At 36.5% G+C, this 19,164-nt stretch overlaps 1 protein-coding gene across 4 annotated transcripts in view; it reads right to left on the reverse strand.

Annotated features, from left to right (window-relative positions):
- Positions 1 to 977: 977 nt before the first annotated feature.
- Fis1 (Mitochondrial fission 1 protein) overlaps positions 978 to 19,164 on the reverse strand; it is an 83,595-nt gene continuing 65,408 nt past the window's right edge. The window contains exon 6 of one of the 4 annotated variants that reach the window (XM_090381762.1): positions 978 to 1,291. The gene's annotated coding sequence lies outside the window, so the exon portion shown is untranslated. Of the gene's footprint in view, positions 1,292 to 1,673; positions 1,991 to 7,645; positions 7,811 to 19,164 lie in introns of those variants that run through there. The other 3 variants (XM_090381789.1, XM_090381770.1, XM_090381780.1) reach the window with 3 other exon arrangements.

The raw sequence follows: 19,164 nt of genomic DNA on the forward strand, positions 1-19,164 counted from the left end.
ATGTGGTTCAACGGATTTTAATAAGCGTATGCCGTGGGACGCATAATAATAATAACATTTAGATTTTGACTAATCTATTTCAAATTTGTCGTGATCTACCGAAATTAAAGCAATATAAAATACGAAATTAAATCTACAGCAATATAAAGGAGCATTGATAAATATATGTTAATTAGCTTTTCTTTTAAATTATTCTAGGAACATATTCCTTCTAAAACACCCTCAGTGTCGATGTAGTTCCCTTTCCCAAACTAAGTTGCTAGCTGCTGTAGTTAGGGTACTAGTTTTCTCTTTTATTATTTCCTTCTTACCTGGCTTTGTCATTCCACTAACATATTTTTAATTTACATATTTCGATTTGCATGCATGATATATATATATTTTTTTTTGGTGACAAAAAAAAAAAAACAACAAAAAACTAATGACAAAATTTATCATTAAAGTTTTGATGAAACCGAATGGTTCTACATTTAATTGTAGCATTTTGTTATATTTACTATTTTCATCAATAGCAGAAAAACAAAATAAATCACTACAATTTCAAGGACTGATTATGCCGGTAAGTTGCCTAAGGCAAGCTACTGCATTACTATTTAATTTTTTTCACATGTCTACAGCAATTTGCTTCTTCAGAAACCTAAACTGAATGTAACTGGCATTTCTTTAACTTAAACGGCACAAAAGTTTTAGTTTTTAACTTAATGATATTTTTCAAAAATGTTCTCTTCTCATTCCATATGGATAATGGTGGGAAGAGGGGCATATAAGGAATAGTGTATAACAAACAGCATTCACACTCTGGAGTCTGCAATCATATATAAAACTATCATCTATTAATCACAAATTTGTTTTTCTGGACTTCAGTTTTTTAAGAACAAAAGGGAACAAGATATTTCATAAAAATTTTTTTTATCTTTAAATATACATGCAGATTTTATTTTTACTCCAATATGGCATTTTATTAATACATATCATGGTAGTTTTATACAGTTCTATGTTCAGAATGGAAGCTAAAAAATGTACATCTTTTAATGCTTCAAATTCTTTTACCAGAAACATGGCAAAAACACATCTTATGTGTTTGTATATCTTTTAATGCTTTAAGTTCTTTTATCACAAACACAGTGATGAGATAAATATCAATTACATATATACACATTAGTGTACATTTTAAGAACCTTTACAGAACTTACAAAATATGAATGGGGAAACAATATACCAAAAGGAAAACTGTGGTATAGAAAAATTTATTCTACAAAATAATGTAGAAAGTGTAACAGGAGCCTTCATCCTGTAGGGATATAAAATAAACACAATGACATAAAATTTTATTAAAAGTTCATAGTAAAGAAAAAAGGTAAAGAAATATTATATAAAGGTAATACAGTCAAACTCGGTTATGGAGTCATTGAAGAGATTTTGACATTATAACCAAGCAAGTTAAAATCGTTAACTTCTTTGTTCCATATTTCTACCAAGAATATTTTGTGTACTTCAGAAGAGAAATTACAGTGTAATGACATCTAAATTTTACTGAGGGGGAAAAAAAAAAAAAAAAAAAAAGAAAAAAAAAAGCAGCAACAATTCTGTAATAAAGTGAAGAAAAACTGTGGTGAATATTTATGACAAATAAGAACTCTATTCTGATTGGGAGGGGGAATTCACAATGTTATCAAATTAACTAGTATCACAAGGGATTCAGTTCACAAGGTGAGAAAAGAATATGAGAACAAAGACAAATTGTTAACATCTCGAGAAAGCTGCCAAAACGAAGTGGCATTACTGATTGGTTAATAAGGTACTATATGATGATTTTGCAAAATTAGTAACATAAAAAAGTCCACGCATACTTTTTTTTTCATAATGAATATCCTACCTTAATTCACCAGCTGATGATGGTGAGTTACATATGTTACTGTAAGAAACCAAGCATAGTTACCAAATGATCTCAGCTTTGTACACTATACTAATACTTTTGCATATGAGGTCACTATATAAAAAAAAATAAATAATAAGAATATAGTATCTGACACATATTAAACAGTAGATTACTATTTGAAATACAACACCAACAGACATGGAATGAATCTTTTACACATTCCAAAATGTATTTTGCTGGTCAGGTTCCCTGGAAAATTTGACTCTATGATAGAGGTATACAATTCTGAAATTATGATGTAACCAATTTAAAATGGTAAAATTTACATGGGAATTTTCTTAACAGATTTATACCTGAGTTTTTGTTATTTCCGAGGTTATTATAACAGAGTTTGATTGTATATATAAAAAAGTTACAAGTAGACAATCTAAAATTTTTCTAAGGGACACCTATCTTTACACTAACACTAATAACTTATGTTCCATAAATTAAGGAAAGAAAACAAACAGCTGTCAGAAAAAAGGGCATTCTACAAGAATTAATGGAACTTCATGAAAATTTGTATATCAAAACATCATGATGGCATATGAAAATGATCAAACAATTGTAAGTTGGTTAGCAAAAGTAAGCAGGATACAGAGACACTGTAGTGATCAGTGTGACGTATGCTATTATCAGTTGCAGAAGAAGAAAATATTGGTGAATCAGTTGTTGGAAGGACTTCTGGAAGGGAGGTTTTGGCCTTTGACAGTGTGTGTGGCCGTGTCTGGAAGTGCTCCCGTTTGTAAGCAGAAAATCAGTATTTAATTTTTTGATTCCAATGACTACGTGGTTCTGGGAGACTTCTCATCAAGAGCTACTGAATGATGCTATTTCATGATCAGCTGTCCAACAGGTAATAATATTTTCTCTATAAGTGCATTCAAATGGCCACTGTTCGCAAATAGTGGGCTGTAGTCAAGGTTAATAGAATTAAATGTTAATAGGATCAAATGCCAACTCGCTAATCCCTGTGCCGTAAGGGAATGCTATACTAAGCTCATGTTACGATAGCGTAATTCATCTGCTATAAACTCTTTAATCAGTGTGACCCCATTACAGAAAGAGGTTACTCCTGCTGAATTAGCCGAAAGTATCTAAATGCATTTGCACTCTAAACACTTTGCCTGATAATGGAAAAATCCAGCGTGTTTCTCTGTATAAAATCGTTTTAACCCTGCCTGTCCTGATACATCTACAGCAGAATTTCACTTTAGGAATACGTGTATCATCTTTAAACGTGATGGATTCCGGTTACGGTCATCTGACGAATGCAAGAAGAATATATCTATGGCACTGACCTGCACTGCTGAATGTAGAAGGAATCTGCCAGGATTGCACTGCCACTCCACTGCAATCCTGGCAGATTGCACTCCACTGCAATCTGCCAGTATTGCAGTGGAGTGGCAGATTTAGAACACCTTTCCTCTATTAAGAGAGCTCGTTGGGATGTATGTATTGTAGGAAAGCTACCATTGAAAGTCGCAAACCACAAGTAAGGAAGTCACCCAGACTGACTGAGACTGAAGCCAGCCCGGTAATATTGCGGGATAAATGTACAAGCAGCCAACTCATAAAACCAATTTGGCTGTGACAGCAGTGAGTACTGCAGGAGAATATGGAACACTGGGAATGAATACCCAAATGATACTCAGTACTCAAATCGGCAACCTCCTACCAATCATCCGCGAGCATCTAATCTTGATCTTTAAAGAACACCCTGAGGCATTACTAGAAAAACTCCTATCAAGCACTGCAACCATGCCCTGGCGGATCCAAAAAAATAATTGCGACAAAAATGAAATGACCAATAATAATGTGCCATGTCACCCCGCAGTACATGATAATCGTGAGAAGTTGGTCCTCTCCAACGACACACACAGTAAAGTCACACAAGTGAAATGTCTACTACTAGCCCCTGCAGCCTCCCCAAACCTGTAGATGCAAGCGTATGCGTGTATTCCGATGTGGGCCGCCTACTTGGTTTTCTGAGTGAGTGTTGCGTGTCAGAGGGCACTATAGCTATGGGAAATCCCACATGTAACACATCAGCACCTCTCCAGAAACACAATCATCTAGACAATTCAGCAGGAATGAACAGCGAAGGAATTGTGTCTGGAACAGCTTCTCAGTCTAAATTACAAGTGGTGAGTACAACAGACTTGTATGGTTGAATGCACAGGCACAAGAGTTTATTTGTATCATTGCTTGCACCTAGCACATCTGAAGAGGTGGCAACTATAATTGAGGACTTAACCTAGTGGTCGCTGTACATCAATTTTCATCAAGGAGGTCGACGTACACCTCATTCAAGATAGACTGTGATGGAAGCCAGTTTGCATTTCTGAAACAGCCCTCCAGTTGGCCTGTCGGAATACTGATTAGGCAGTATGATAATCCTGTTTGGCCAAATGGTCAGCCTGCAGAGACACTAAGTCAACCAGTTGACTCAGTAAGTTAACCAATCAAGCATTGCACCCACACGAATGAACCAACAACCTGCTGCGACTAAGTGCGACCAAATAAGGAATAACAATCATAGGTCACTAATCCCTGTTCTCGTTACAGAGGCAGGCACTCACGAATGGCATGCAACCATCCAGCTAGACAGGTGGTACAGAAAAAAAATTCCATGGCTTACTATCTTGAAGTTATTTTATCAAAAGGTGTGTAGTATACGTAATAAGCCAGAAACGCTGGAACAGCTACTACTGTCATGGAGCGATGATGTAATTTGCCTCACGGAAACATGGCTGGAAGAAGGGGAGGAGACTTTCACATGCTCCACTGCTGCAGGCTACACCACCATGATACATTCCAGGGTTAACTGGAGGGGTGCAGAGTGGCACTTTTCTGTAAGACCCCTCAAGTAAAGGTGGAAAGTCATGTTTGCAGCAGTTCTGCCTGCTTTGAAGGCCTCTTAATAACCTGCGTATCCAATAGCACCTGCATTGATATTGCAGTAATTTATATTCCACCAGGACCAGATGCTGAAACCATCGACAAAGTAACCAACTGGCTTCCACCCATCAGCTGTTCACTCGATTTGCAGAGACTTTATTCCCCCCACCCCCAGCTGTAATCTCCATGCAAGAATGCTAAGCAGTTTCAAGGCTATCACCAAATCATTTACTTCCCCACGAGAGGGGAGAACTTTTTGTTGGATCTTGCATTCACCTCGAATCCATGTACCATTGATGACATTTCAGAAAAAGCTTTTGACTCTGATCACATACCAAGTGATCCTCCCTCACCTGCCAGCACTAGACTTCAATGTTGACCGGAAAGTGCACACCAAGTGAATTATGAGACCAAAGGAGCCAGACAGATAAATGTTTCGCTACTGCAACAGCCATCTCTTGGACAGTATTGAAGACTTGCGATGCAGAACTGGGCTTCAAACTCTTGACATGCTGGATTGCCTCAATCTCTAATTATGCAGCCTCTAGGAAATTTACCATCCCAGAACGGTCTAGAGGCTGGTGGACACCTGCACTCAATGAGAGCTTTAAACTGAAACAATTGCTCCACAAGAGTCAAAAAGTCAGGCCTAGTGAGATAGAGGAACATACTCTAGAGCTAGGGCACACTTTAATTGCCTTAAATCAAGGGCATTTAAACAGCATATGGACGTCACACCTGCAAAAGGAATTATGCCCATTCTCGGTACTGTAATGAGTTTCCAGACCAGATTGATCCCGAGGTGTGGATGAACTTTATCACGAGGTTTGACGGAAATGGCCTAGATCCTGATGCAGTGCTTCGTATCCCTGATGACTGAGTACAAAGGGACATGCTATTTAAGACAGCAATCACAAAGCAACAACTACTGCAATCAACAACTCTATGGGTGCAGACAAAATCCCACAAAATGATTAAGTGTTTGAGCCTGTTCATTATAATTCCACTACTCTTAAATTCAATGTCATTGTGTGGAGAATTCTTCCCATCTGTGTGGAACCTCTACATTATAAGGCAGCTACCAAAGATCACTACACCCAAGCACTTAAGACCAATTGCTCAGTCCTCATGCCTCCTCAAACTGCTAGCAAAGACAATGCTCACAGCACTGACTAGTCATATTCTACCTCAGAAACCTTCTCAGATACATTATGCACTGCCTGAGAGATCAATGATCGGTAACCTCCAAACAACAATCAATCATATCATCACTGCATTCGAAGAAAGATCTGAAGTAGTTACTGGTAACCTATCTGAATTTGGAAGTGGCTTTTGACAGTGTCAGCATTTCAGCACTCCTAAAACATCTCTAATCCTTCATAATATTGAAGGCGAATTGCTCAAGTTCCTGATGTCACTACTAACCAATAGGATTATTACGCTAACTGTGGGTGGCCAGAGCTATCAAAGAAACTCAATACAGGAGTACCGCAAGGGGGTGTTTTATCAGGCCTCCTGTTTACTGCTATCATTGCCCCTCTAGTAAACAATAGGACCGACATGATATCAATTTAAAGATGTTAACTATAATAGCCTTCGGATAACGTGCAAGATATAGAATATGCAATTAACAGCAGCCTTATACAATTAGGAAACTAGCTCAAACTGCATGTATTCTTTGGGCTGAAGATTAATCCAGACAAGTCTGCTTGCATGGTCTTTTCATCAAAGCCCGATCCGACAGTCATTCATTCTATGCATGACGGGAAACTCATCAAAAGTGTAGCAAAACATCATGACCTCTGGGTGATCTTCGACACAAAGTTTTGCTTCAACTACCACTTGAACATCTGTGCCTTCAAATGAGCCGAAATCACTGGATGGCGAAACGGCATCTTCTGTACACCATAAATCCAGGCACTACCAAGAGGTCCATCCAGACTAATCTTTCAACGCATCCTCTATGGAGCAGAAATTTGGGCTTCTGCAATCAAAACTATGCTAAAGCACTATATTTAGCCAAGTTTTGGTTACTTAAATGGACCACATGGAAGTCTCAGTTACTTCCACAGCAGCAAATTATAGCGATGGCCATGGCTCTTGGTCTGAAACAATTGCCAGTGAAGATGGAACAGAGATACCTAACCTTCACTGTGAAAATGCTCATGGGAAAGATCTTCACTCCAACACCTGGGATGTGATCTGCTGGAGAGTTCCTCCTCCTGCATCGAGAGCAAAGTCACAGTTGTGTTCGACCCATTTGAGACTGCACATGACTGAAAGATTTTTTCTCACACAAATGTTAACGATTATACAATTGCCAGACATTGATCTGAACCGGTTTGCCTGCAACAAGCAGTACAGGAGAAGGATGTTAAAAGCATGTGATCTGCTCCTCACCCAGTAGGGGGATGAATTTGAACTTTAAAATGTTTCTGAACTCTGAAGAAACTCGATCTGTGTCACTATTCTATGAATCACGAATTCTTCTAATGTAGATGTATGGAGAAGTGGTTCATATGGTATATGTTCCTGGATATGACTTTATTGATTCAATTTCAATGTTTTGTTATAATCATTGTTGTTGTTGTTGTTGTTGTTATTATTATTTTGTTATTATATATTCTTACTGTCTTATTATATTTATCCATGTGAAACCCCTGGCACCATGCTGTGATGGGTACATTGTATTGTATCATGCCTTTATGTACAATAAAGATTAATTAATTTATTTATTTTAAAATGGACTACATGTATGAGAAATGTACACCCAAACGAATAAGTTTAAACAGGATCACATATTCTGGCTCCAAGAAGATCCACCTGGCAAATTACTGTTCATGTTGGACACAATCCTAAGGCAAGTGGTTGATGCTGGCACTACTGGATAGCAGGAAATGCTCACAATCAATTGTCCACATTCTGGAACATGCAGAAAAGCAAGAGAATTGAACAGTTTGGCCACAAGCTGCAGCTGGCAGATTTGCCTTTCTGAAAAGGATTAGAGATGTTAATTCATATTTGGGTCATTAAATATCAACAAGCACCATCAGTAGGCAACTGGGAGACAACTAGATTGCATTTACGTTATGCATTGTGTCAACATACCATTTCATGTACAATGATTTCAGTGATACAGAGCAGTCAACTGGGGTGAAAAATGGTGGTGGACTATCTTTAATAATAAGTCATTGCTCTCCAAACACAACTGTAGACAAAGGTACACAAATGAACACTGGGAATCAGATGGTACCATCTCTTATGATAGCCAATCACCACTGAAATTTCTTCAAGATAATTTCAAAGGTCTTCAATAATTCGAGATAATTTCAAACCTGTTCTTTTGATATTTGTCCAACACTTACACAACCCCTAAGTTCAATGGTAACACTGTTTTGCCCCATCTCACTAATGCTGCCAGATGTTTCCCCGAAATGCTGTGACGATTACTTGACCTGCTAGGTACCCTCATTTGGTCACTTACTGAGTACATCTAGGACACAAGACAGCAATTCACGACCATGCTCCCAACCAGCCAAACAATAGCAGTTTTACAGGAACAGTTAACCCATGCTTGGAAGGATGTTCCTCAGTAGGATATCAGTTATCTTTTTAACTTATCACCAAGTCACCTAACAGCTTGCACCTGAGCCAGTCAGAGGGTCTTACTGATAATACTGATGTATGCTAGTTTTCTGCATTAAACAAAGATTGTTGGTTCTGATGTTTTGTTAATTTCTTAACTTCACTTTTACAATATTTTATATAGTTATGATGCCACAAGAATGAATTCAGGTGTGCCACTGAACATAGTATTTTAGAAGCAGACTTCCTTGGTATAGCATCTGATTAGGTTATCACTGCAAACCATTTTGTATTGTTTAGCTCATATTTTTGTTAATACAGTAAACCCTCGCTATTCGCGGTATCTGTATTCGCGGTTTCGCGTATTCGCGATTGCTGATTTAATATAACATGAAACCTAAAAAAATGTGAATTTTAAAGCGCCGTGAATATTATCCGCCATAAAAAAACATAGGCGTGGCTAAAATTATCTTTCCCGGTCAAAACAGCGCTCAGTGGGTGGGGGGAGAGGGGGTGACAAAATCGCCAACGTGGATGTTTTTCGCTAATCCTTGTTCAGTATGTGTTATGCGCTTGCAATGGAAGTTTTTGTCGTTTGCTTTTAATTTATATGCTTATAAATTGAATAAATTTATCAATTTATAAATTGATATGCTTATAAAAGTGATAAATCTACCGTTTTGCAGTGTAAAACAGACTTTTTCGAGTGTGTTAACAGACGAAAGTGACTTTATTGTGGACAAGTTCTTTCTAACCCGTACAAAAATATGGCTACGAATAACAAGAGAAATGTGAAAATATCAAAGAAGGTGATGACATTAGCGAATAAAATTGAGTTAATAGACAAAATTTCTAAAGGTGAAAGTGTCTCCTCAGTGGCAAAACATTATAAAATCAATGAGTCAACGGTACGATCAATCAAAAAATCCGCCGTAGTGTCCGTGAAAACGCGCTAGTTGCTTCAAAAATTTGCTCTGTAACTCGTGAGGTTAAATTAGAAAAAATGGTAAAGGCTTTAAATCTGTGGATAGAAGACCGAACTCAAAAAATAAAATTCCGTTAAGTTCACTCATCATTCGTGAAAAGGCAAAACTCCTTTATCAACACTTTAGCGAAACTGGTGATAGCACTGGCGGGATAAGTTTTTTTTTTTTTTTTTTTCTACAAAGGCGCTGGTTTGAAAGATTTGTTCGAAATTTCTAATAAATATTACATTTAATATTAAATTGTTCCTTATTTTCATTTGGATGCCATATGCTTGCATTTCACTATGTGCATAGTCATATTATGAAGGTACATATAATACATACATAGACAAAATTTTAGACTAGTTTTTCTTATATATTTCATACTTTGGAACGGAACCCCTTTATTACTATGGGAGCCATAACTCAGTATTCGCGTTTTCGGTATTCGCAGCATTTCTGAGGAACGTAACCCCCGCGAATAGCGGGGGTTTACTGTACTACTGTATTATTACAAAACAGTGAATTAAATATCTGCATTCACTCTTTTTCTGCTTCACAAACCCCATTCCTTCTGGTGATGGTTGAACTATGACTTATTAAATGGCAAAAAATTTAAAAGGAACACAAAATGTTTTATCCAAGCAAGAGAAGAGAGGAATATCATTGATTTTCCATACATAAGGATAAACTGTCTAGAGTTATTGGCTTACCTGGATTGTTTAGGATAGCTCATACCAGAGGTTCTTTCCCTTGAGGAGCTCACTGTCTTTTTTTCAGAGGTTCTTTTGGATCACAAATTGAATTTGGACGTGAGTCAGTTCCAACTACTAGTGACTGCCTGTTGCATTTTTCAATTTGGTATCTTTGAAACGTTACCAAATGACTTCTCACTACTTCTAACCTCTTCTTTAAATAGACTTACTGGAGGTCGACAATGTTCTACAAGTCTAGTAATTTTCCCAAAGACAGTCAGCATACTTCTTTCTAGATAGCAGTAAATGTCCACTAAATATTCATCCACTTTCAGAGAAGACATGCATGCCTTTTTTAAGCACAAAAATTAATCAGATGACAAGGATGGCCAATTACCATCAAGTGCTCAACTTCCTTTTAAAATACCTTTGATAATCTAGTTTTTAAAGTCTAATGCAACAGGATCATTATTTTTCTCAAAGAAATCCTGCATGATTTCAGTAGTCGTCAGATGAGTTGGGTGTCCTATATTGTATTCCACAGAATCACCTCCCAACACTAGCAACTGAGAGCAAGACACGCTGCTTTTCTTTCTTAAATGTCACCACAATGGGATATACCATGGAACCATTTTGATTACTGCCATCTGTTAGCAATAAAAAAATGGCACAGTTCTCAAAACCATTGTTACCTCTTCTTTCTCTCTGTGTTTAATTTTACTAATGGATGCTGTTTGTTTTTCCCACATACACTTTTTTTTTGTTATTTTGCTATTGGGAAATTTCTGAATAAAGCATCTGCATGATTAGAAAATTTCAGAAGAATATTATTAGTATCAATATTAGCCAGAAATTTCTCAAATTTGCATGATCAGCCAATGCTAGCCAAATATTTTCTGTGGCACTATTACAAATCAACTGTTATATGTTTCAATACTTTCGCTTACTCTAACTTTTCCAAGCCATGTTTTTCTGCTCAATCTCAAATTGCTTCATTATTCAACCACCAAAGGATTCTCCTCGTGCTACACTTTAATGGCACGCGCACGCACACACACACCTTTGTGACTTCTTTGACTACATCTTTAAAGATATTTCACAAGTCTAATGTATTTATATCCCCCATGCTATTGTCCAATTGATAGAGGCCAGCTAGCACCTTAGACTGTGAGTCTCCTTTATTACAATTAAAACACATGCCTTTGCTTTTAACAACTGCAACATCTCTCACCTCATTGTCCAGCTTAGGACTCCATGTTCACCCTCCACTAAACTTTCCTGTGCTGTCAGCCACATGATGTCACCTGGTTTGTGGGTAACAATCAGGTGTAGTATATTCCTAATATATTATATATGCCACAGTGAAACTCATCTTTCTCTAGTTCTGGACGAAATCAAGTGGCTCTTAGACCTATTATGTCAGTGTTGTCCTAAGCAGAAGTTCTAATTCACCATTTTATTGATAACATTTCTAACATTACTGTAGACACAGTAATGTTAGAAGGCTTACTGTTTTGGTACTGCTTACTATCCTGACATATCCCTTGAAGTTTATGTTCTATAATAATTAATTTCTCTGTAATGATTTATGATAAATGATGTAAATAAACTTTCAGCACATATGACACTATTATCTTCAGTTTTAAATACTACTTCTATCTAGGCATTTATTGCTATGCACTGTACATTGTTCTTATGCTTATTTTTCTGTAAATGTCTGATTACATCATGTTTCATTTGACTTGAAATTGAAAAATCACAACTACATAAAATAAATGTTACCTCTGGCAGATTTTATAATACATGGAAATCTCATGTCTTTTAAAAAAACTACATCCTATTTTTTTGGCATCTTACTGAAGGGTGTTAAATGAAATTTAGCATTACACAACACCACATTCATATAGAAAAGTAAACTCTACATTTAACTATAATGCAAGTACTTTCAGTTTATATTCTTAGTGGTATAATATTAAATTACAAACATTTACCTGCATGTAACAATTTTTGCAGTAATACCTTAAATATTATTATTTTTTGGCTTTTTATAAAAGTCATGTCCAATAAAACAATTTCACAAAACAGAACACTCTCTTATGCTTATTTTGCTGTAAATGTCTGATCGCATCATGTTTTCCTTGACTTTAAATTGAAAAATCACAACTACATAAAATAAATGTGTTACCTTTGGGCAGATTTTATAATACATGGAAATCTCATGTGGTTTTAAAAAAAAAATACATCCTAGGAAGTATATATTCATGTTTCCTAGATATATGGATGGAAATATAATATATAATGGATGCATCACATGACGGTTGTCCATTGTACAGTGTCACAAAGAACTGGGTTGCTAAATTCAAAAGGAGTTGGAGTCACTGAAGAGATAAACCTAGGAATGGATGACCCATGACATTGAGCATAGCAAGTTCAGTGAAATGGGGGTACCAAAAGATTTGAATGTAAACCAGAAGAGAGAGAGAGAAAAAGAATTTTTTTTTTTTTTTTTTTTTTAAATTTCAGCAGGTTTTAGAAAGATTTGTCAGCAATAAACATGGTCTGCTTATTATGATTTAGTTCAATATCAATTTGCATATCTACATTTGGTTTAGACCTGCTGATTGAATGGGGTCAACATTTAAATTTATATTTTGTCTGTTATGTCTGCTACAGATGGTGGTGGCCATGATATACTTTATAATTTTGAGTGAAGCTTGTTATTTCTTTCTGATTCAGATCATATACAGGGACATTCACTGACATTTTGGATGGATAGCAGTTAATGGCTGAAATATGATCCTTTTTGGAGTTCATAAGCAGTAATGTACCTTTGAAGACAGTGCTTCTGAGTTACCAGTTTTTATTTATAAAAGCAATGCTCATTCTTTGGTGTGAACATACAACATCTTGGGCAGGCCACATGTTTGTACCTCTGAAGGTGAATGTTGCTTTCCCTTCTCTTAATTATGTTTTCATTTTTATTTTGAATAATGAGTGGCTTTGTATAAGAGCAGAATCTGAAACTTGCCAAGTTCAACCCTAACTGCAACATTAATTTGCTGTATTTGTTATGTTGTTTAGTGTTTTCTTTTTCATAAGTCTTAGTGATGGTCCCTACATAAAGTTATTTATGGATATTTAAATACATGTTGTCTCTATATTTATATTCATACTGATGAACAGATATAAATATAAAAAAAGTTGCATGCTAAAATTGAAATATAACTTGATGAATAATGTTTAGGTATCAGTTCATGTTGATATGCTAAATTACAGCTGATTTTCAAATATTTCAACATTTACTTCTAAACATTCCCTGATTCCAAGGAGACAGATGACACTTGAACCCTTGATAACATCTCTTCACTGATTTTTGCACATTCAGGTATGATTTTTTGCTACAGTTCTGCAATAATTCATGGCTGGTCTTGATATACACAACATATTCAAAATGTTTCCAAAAGAAGAAGAAGAAATGGTGTTATCAGAAATAAAGCAGCCATCTGATCATCCCCAATCTTCCATCCATTTATTAATAAACTTTGTCACGCAACCACTGAACGTTAAATGTGGTATTGCACTGTCTTAATGAAGGAATACATTATCATAATGAATGCAGCCATTCAGTATGATAATGTAATATGATCAAGGAAAGGCACAAGGATTTCTGCAACATACTAAGATATGTTTTGCTTGCCACTGTATTGTTGAAAGAGTTGGGTCCTACTAGCTAGCTACCTGTCCCTTATCTCTGCACACAGTTATTCAGATTCATCCTGACTGTTCTCTGGCCCAATATCTCAAGTTATATCTGTTGATGTGACCATTAAGATAAAACAAGGATTGTTAGTAGCTGGCATGAAAGAGAAAGAAAAATTATGTAATGCATTATTTATTCCTGGTGAAACTGAAAATTTCTGTTATTAAAGTTGCAATCGTGAAGTTATGTTAAATGCTGGTATTGAAAATATACAAGGTGTTATCAAAAAAGTTAGGGAAGTGAGCTAATATTGGGGAAATGATGAAACTTACCAGCTATTTGGATTGTTTGTTATTTGGTTTTTAGGAGTATTAGCAACTAAGGCCATATTGCTAAGGGATATGCGGTGGTCATTCCCTGAGCTTTCCTCATCCTCTGTATTTGGCGGCGACGGGCTCGAACCCCAGTCTAATCAAGAAGTGTGTGCTACGCACTGCTGCTGCTCCTTCCCACCTGGCTACAGAGGCGTCTCCAGCTATTTGGATGGATCTCCTTTAAAATAGTCTCTTGGACATAAACATCAATTCCAATGCTACTGCAAATTCTGGAAGCATGAAGCTTTCCTGATGGCTTCTTTTTTGCAACTGCTAATAGTACTTGTGTTGCTTTCTGAATGAATTCCTTGTTTGTTCGTTCGTTATTTGGTTTTTGGAGCAATATGGCATTAGCAACTAAGGCCATATTGCTCCAGGAATATGCGGTGGTCATTCCCTGACCTATCCCCATCCTCCGTATTTGGTGGTGACGGGCTTGAACCCCGGTCTAATCAAGAAGCGTGTGCTATGCACTGCTGCTCCTTCACACCTGGCTACAGAGGCGCCAATGAATTCCTCAATTGCTGCAAATCTGTGAACAGTTCAGGGGAACTTTATGCTTGGGGGAGTATCACAGTAATAGAATGCTTCACAAGAAATTTTTGAATGGAAAGCAGTAAGTGTGCACTGGCATTGTCATGAAAATCATCAATTCCCTGAAGCCCACTTTTCTGACTTTTTTTCTTGGAAAGGCATCCTACAATCACCCTAGAAGTGTTTTGTGTATTTATGGTTTGCTGTTTGACCATGCAAGACAAATTCATAATCAACAATGCCCTGTGAATTGGAAAATATGATAAGCATTTGTTTCTGGGTTATAGCTATACATCTACGATTCAACACCAATAATGAATGATGCATGTACTGTTTCTGACCAACAGTGAAGTTATTCAAACCGATAACACGGGTCAGAAACAGTACATTCATGAAAATCTGACATGCAAAAACTTGCCATTCTGTGCTTACTAGTGAAGATGCAAGGCACAAACTGGTCTGAAACTTGCTACACTCCCAAATCTTGTGTTTAAATTGACTGATATATCCCAAAAAGAAATACCAGTTTCATTAGTAACTTCATGGATAGTTAAATGCCAGTCACTCCTGATCAGATCACAAAAAGGAGCAATTGAACTGTTTATTTTTGAAGATGAAGGGTGGCCAGAATCTTTTAAAAATTATTATTTATATTATTTTCTTGTAGATTATTTATTTATAGTATTTTTATAAAGATTATATATTAGGGTATAAATAAAATTTTTTAACAGGCGTTCTGCCCTAAAATTTTATTAGCATAATTGTCATATTAAACTTTACGAATTCAATATCACTTGGAACATTCTTCCAGGAGCATCTTGTCAAATGATAACCTCCTGGAAGAATGGAATTGAATTCTTAACATTTATTTGTATAATTTTTTTTCATACCGAAGCTAAAGAGGTACTTTGGAAATAAGTTCCACCATCTTAACTTGATGCTTCAAATTCTGGGATTCCATGAAACAATTTAAATGGAGTCATGATAAATTAAATATCCAGTGGCACAATTTTGCTGCAAAGTCAGGAAGAGTTAAAGCAAAATAATTTTTTTTTTTTTTTTTTGAGGAAAATCTTTCCCAATGGACTTTAGCACTAGTAGCCAACTGACAATTCAACTATATGACTTTTAGTAAAGAATTGAGTTATTATTTCAACACAACTCTGTTATGCTTTAGCATTAGCAGAGGCATATGATGCAAGAAAGCAAGCTTATATAGCATCAGCAAAAAAAAAAAAAAAAAACCTTCCCATTTCACCCACCCGGTCACTCCAAATGTTTCTCTAGTTCAGCCTTAAATTTATTTAAGCTATCAACTTCAACAATTCCACAACAACAGATGGAGGTCTGTACCAGCAATCAACTATCACTAGCTAAAGGCAAACTTCCACACATCTATTCTACAACTGTCTTTCCTCAATTTGAATCTATGCCCCCTCAGGTTCTTAATCTGAGCAAGTGGAAGTAACCCATCAGCATTGAGCTTGCTCAAACCATTCAAGGCATTATACACCTCCATCAGACCATCTCACAGATGCCTAGTCACTGATTTACACTCTGATTTACTGGCTCACTCTATTTCTCTGTATAACTGTTCATTGTACTCATCAGTCATTAGGCCCATAACACACTCCTACTATCAATTTTGCTTTCCCAGTGTTTATGTCACATCAAACTGATTCAACACTGCACTGTCCATCTATGTCAAATGGATGCACTTCCTAAGATTTTATGTGTTTCTTAACTAACAGTATAACCCTTCCTATGCAGTCTATCCTTTCTGTACACATTGTATTCCCCAAATTCCAATTCTGCATTCCTTATATCTGTGTGACACCACAACTCTGATATCATGACAATATCTGCCTTTGATGTCTTGACCAGCACTTCAAATTCATCAAATCTATTTACTATACTCCTAGCATTGGTGTACATGCAAGTATACATGCACTTGTTCTTGCTCTTAGTTACGCTAACGCAGCCCATTTATTTACTTGTTTCATGACTCCCAGCATTTTCTGAAATCCCCAGCAACTTGCTTTCTGCGCTGCTACTCACCCCAATGGAAGCAGCGCAAGAATCAGTTCCACCTCTGCCCGCGGCTACAGTTAATCTATTAGTCTGTGAATTCCCCCCTCATGATTAATAAAAACGGTGAAATAAAAATATGACACAGTGAGATTGTCAGGCTAATGACCTATTATACGGATAATACTGAAAAGTTTTCTGTACCTTTAAAAGAACTGTTTAGTCAACTGTTGTTGTTGGAATGTAATGAAATGTGAACCCCTAAGAAAGTACAATATGCTATTTTGAAATAAAATTTCTTTAATCCCTGTTTATAATTTAGTCAATTTCCCTAAACTAATCATGAAAAATGTTATCAGTACATTAAGGTTAGGCTACCTAAATTTGGATATGGAGAAAATGTCAATCAAGGAATTCATGCAGAAGAAAGTTACAAAGCATAGCAGTTTATCATGTGGAATGTCATGACTGTAAGAGGCAGGTCTATTGTTTACCTTGTTTCATAATTTAGTCAATTTCAATAATCCAAAAATACACAACAATGTTATATTAAAGTTAAATTATCTAAATTTGCAAAAAGAGAAGCCAAAATTTGAGAAATTAATATAGAATAGAGTAGTGAAAGCATAGAGCAATGGCACTTGAATGTCATGCAAAACATTATGCTCTTAACACTCAGAAATAAAATAAAATTTAATCTGATTCAGCAGTTCCCAACCTTTTTTGACTCACGGACCCCTTTCAACATGATATTTTTATTGTAAACCACTAAGCCTATATTCTCTGAAATGGTATAATAGTTCTGAATTTTTATAATAAAATATTTCCAGTACTACATTTTTATAAGCGATATTGCATAATTGATATAGGGATGGGATACACTTAAATAGAAAGGGTGCAAGAATATTTGCTGATGATATCGAGGCAGTGTTAGGTGGGTCGGAAAACTGCTAGCTTGGGGGGATACAAAGAGTAATAGATTAACAGTAGCCACTGGCAGAGGTGAAAGTGATTCTTGCACTGCTTCTATTGGAATGAGCAGAAGCCTGAAAAACAAGATGCAGGATATTTCAGAGACTGCTGGGAGTCATTGCGGTACAAGTAAACACATGGGTTGTGTTATGGTAGCTAAGAATAGAAACAGGTGCATGTATACTTGCGTGTACAATGCTAGGAGTTTGGTAAATAAATTTGATGAATTTGAGGTATTGCTCAAAGCATCAAAGGTGGATATTGTTGGGATATCAGAGATGTGGTGTCACACAGATATAAGGAATGCAGAACTGGAATTTGGGGAGTACAATGTCTACAGAAATGATAGACAGGATAGGAAGGGAGGAGGGGTTATGCTATTAGTTAAGAAACACATAAAATCCAAGGAAGTGAAGCCAGTCGACATCGGTGGACAGTGCAGTGTCGAGTCAGTTTGGTGTGACATAAGCATTGGGAGATCAAAATCGAGAGTAGGAGTGTGCTATAGGCCTAATGACTCTGATGAGTATAATAAGAAACTGTACAGGGAAATCAAGTGGGCCAGTACACCAGAGAGTCTTATAATGGGAGATTTTAATTTCCCAGATATTGACTGGAATTTGTGGGTTGGTCACTCACACACTAGCAAGGCTTTGGTGGATTTATTGGATGATTGTTTTCTACATCAGCATGTTTGGGAGGCAACTAGAGGGAGTAATACTCTTGATTTGATTATCAGTAATAATTCTTCATGCATTAAGAATCTGCAGATAAAGGAACCACTAGGTGGCAGTGATCACAGTGTGCTGAAGTGGGACTTACTCAAAGAGGTAACTACCATCAGGGGTAAAGGGAAGGGTTATTGCTTTCGTAAAGGTGGCTACGATGGTCTGAGACAGTATTTAAATTCTATACAGTGGAACCAACTGAAGATGTTACCAACAGCAAATTCAAAATGGGAACCATTCAAAGAACTTATCTTGGAAGCTACCAGGCTTTACATACCAATAAGAAATATTGTTCAAGGTTTAGGCCTAAATGGATGTCAGATGAACTAATGAGATATATGACAGAGAAGAAAAATGCATGGGATACATATAAATTAACACATGACACAAAAGCCTATGATAGATACAAGTTGATCTGTAACCACGTTACAAAGGAGGTTAGGCAGGCAAAGGCAGATTACGAGAAATCTTTGGCAAGGGATGCAAAGAAAAACAGCAAAGAGTTCTTTACTTATGTAAACTCTAGAAGGAAGGGGACGAATCAGTTTGGTCCACTTGATATTGATGGGTCAACTGTTGATGATCCTGCTCAGGTAGCTAACAAACTAAATGAATATTTTGCATCGACATTCACACATGAGGAGTTATTCAGGGAGGGGAATGCCAGAGGTGTATTCAACTCTGGAAGTAAGCTAGAGAATCTTGTAATAACTGACAGTAAAGTGGAGGAGACATTGTTGAAGATAATCACAAGAAAGGCACCT

This window comes from Mastigoproctus giganteus, chromosome 1 (assembly GCF_048544385.1).
Source record: "Mastigoproctus giganteus isolate SK-2022 chromosome 1, ASM4854438v1, whole genome shotgun sequence".
NCBI classification, from domain to species: domain Eukaryota; kingdom Metazoa; phylum Arthropoda; class Arachnida; order Uropygi; family Thelyphonidae; genus Mastigoproctus; species Mastigoproctus giganteus.